Source organism: Austrofundulus limnaeus, unplaced genomic scaffold (genome assembly GCF_001266775.1).
Source record: "Austrofundulus limnaeus strain Quisiro unplaced genomic scaffold, Austrofundulus_limnaeus-1.0 Scaffold825, whole genome shotgun sequence".
Classification (NCBI taxonomy): Eukaryota; Metazoa; Chordata; class Actinopteri; order Cyprinodontiformes; family Rivulidae; genus Austrofundulus; species Austrofundulus limnaeus.
The window spans coordinates 120,466-122,770 of NW_013953227.1; the positions used below are offsets into that span (position 1 = coordinate 120,466).

The following is a 2,305-nucleotide window of genomic DNA, read 5'->3' on the forward strand; positions in this document are numbered from 1 at the left end:
TGAAATATCGCGATATTTCAGTGTGTCGATATTTTCTTACACCCCTAATGACAACACGTTTGGCGTATCATATCCCTTGTGGCCAAGTTCTGTTGTAGAAACGCAACAGCGACCCCTCTGGTCACAATATACACTGCAAAAAAATGTCCACCTAACCAAGTTTTAAAATCTTTGATTTACTAAACAAGAACTGATTGTGTAAGGACAATAATCTTATTTTCAGAATGTGTAAGATTATTTGTCTTGTTAGTCTGAAAATTTGACTCAAATTAAGTCTAAATATCTGCCAATGGAGTAAGAAAATTTTACTTGGTAAGACTTATTGAAATGCTTGATTTGACTCAATTTTTTTTTCTTATTTCAAGAATCTTACCAAGTAAAGTTTTCTTACTCCACTGGCAGAAATTTTTGGCAGATTCCTGTTTTGAAAATGCCCGCTTATCAATTAAGCATTAGTCAATCGATAAAATCAATCAACTAAATCATTAATCGATAACTTGCATCCCTACCACTCACCATTTAAAACACTTTAAATCTGACTCACTTTCTGTACAGTTAAGCTTAGTTTACAACCTGTGTCAGGGAGTGACAGAAACAGGTGGGCGGTTACCATGGTGACAATAATGAGCTAATGGCAGCAGCTTTAACAAGATTTAAGATCTTTAATTCTTAGTTCATTCATTAAAAATGTAGTCATTTGTTCTGAGTTTAGATTTAAACAATTTAGTGATAATTTCCGGTGATGGTGCGTTCAATGACGCTGCCAGCCCGATGCGGAAGCTCACCTGTTTTCAGGTGATCCTACYTGCTAACGTGTTAGCATGCGAGCTAACAGATGCTACAAACACACGAAACGTGCACGAAAAGCACGTCTGGAGGCAGCAGACGTGTCTGAACGTTGATGAAAACGGGTTTTTTTGTTGGTTTATGTGTGAGAAAGCAGGAAAACGCTGCAGTTCGGTTCAATAACGAAAATAAAAACAGAGAATTTAATCCATGTAGGAGCTAACGGGCTAAACTAGTTAGGTTAAAAAAATCAGCTTAAGACTGACGACATTAATGAGAAATGACAGCTGTGGACTCACCGTGTGGACACCAGCCGAACCGGTGGGTCTGCCTGCCCGGTACCGACCCGAAAGAATCCAAACAAATAAACAAATAAACAATCAGACACACCGGAGCGGCTGTTGACGCAGAGACTGACGGGAGGAGCGTTCAAAGACCAGTGGGAAACTACACAACCAGAACCTGAGAAGAGCAGTCCGGTTCGTCTTTTGGTGTTGGACCGCAGCTCAGTGTTTAATGCCGATCTGTCCAAGGGGAAATAAAAACAGAGAACACAGTGACAAAGTAGGAAACATCAGAAAAATCTAAAAAAATAATAATTCAAATTTAATAAATGTTTAAGAAAAAATAAAACAAAAAACACGCGAATAAACTCACACAGGTTAACTACACAAACTTTGATTTATTAACTGGAACTGAGTCAGGTAACACTGCTGTTTTTAAGTAAGATCAAGTAAAAAGTAAAGTTTTCCCACATCTTTACAGGACATTGAATGGATCACAAGTTTGTACAATCAACCAGCAGAGGGCGACAAAAACAAACAAACCCCGTCAATTTGGAAGCCCATATACTCGTTTATTTCAGTCAGGAAAGTGTCTATTAATTAAAATTATTCCATTAAATGATTCCCCATTGATTCGTGGTAAGAATATTTATTATTTAAATACATTAAAAGTCTAAAAAATTAGTTATTTCATAATTAACTGAAATGGTTTTGTAAAGGCAGCAAAAGTCAGCAAAACTGCAAGAGATGAGGGAAACTAGCTGTTACAGTTTGGAGACAAAAGATACTGAGAAAAAGAATGGAGACAAAACTTGAAGAGGAATTTTTATCAGAATGAAACTCGCGAGTGGGCGGAGCGTATGTGTGTGTTCTATGGGTGGGCGGAGCGTATGTGTGTGTTCTATGGGTGGGCGGAGCGTATGTGTGTGTTCTATGGGTGGGCGGAGCCTTTATGGTTTTAAGAACCTGTGTCTGTGGTGAAGTACCACTCATATCTACTGGATCTACTTTAGGAGAAATCTGACTTAAAACTGATCTGTAGAGCTCTTTGGTGAGTTTTTATCTAATTTTTCATATAAAGAAGTTTTTACACAAAAAGTTAAGATTTTATTTTCAGATTTATGTATTAAACTTATCCCAGGATACAACATGTGGGGTTGTAGTGTATATTTGGTGTTTTTATAAAAAGTAATTGTGTTTTTGATTTATGAGTCTTTCAGGTAAAAGTTTTTTTT

At 37.0% G+C, this 2,305-nt stretch overlaps 2 protein-coding genes across 2 annotated transcripts in view; one reads left to right on the plus strand and one right to left on the minus strand.

Annotated features, from left to right (window-relative positions):
- rab3ip (RAB3A interacting protein (rabin3)) overlaps positions 1 to 1,197 on the minus strand; it is a gene marked incomplete in the record, with an annotated part of 17,272 nt that extends 16,075 nt beyond the window's left edge. The window contains 1 exon segment of the mRNA XM_014028872.1: positions 1,086 to 1,197.
- An 867-nt stretch (positions 1,198 to 2,064) lies between these two features.
- The window catches only part of proser2 (proline and serine rich 2), a 7,987-nt gene continuing 7,746 nt past the window's right edge, over positions 2,065 to 2,305 (plus strand). The window contains exon 1 of the mRNA XM_014028871.1: positions 2,065 to 2,121. The gene's annotated coding sequence lies outside the window, so the exon portion shown is untranslated. The remainder of the gene's footprint in view (positions 2,122 to 2,305) is intronic.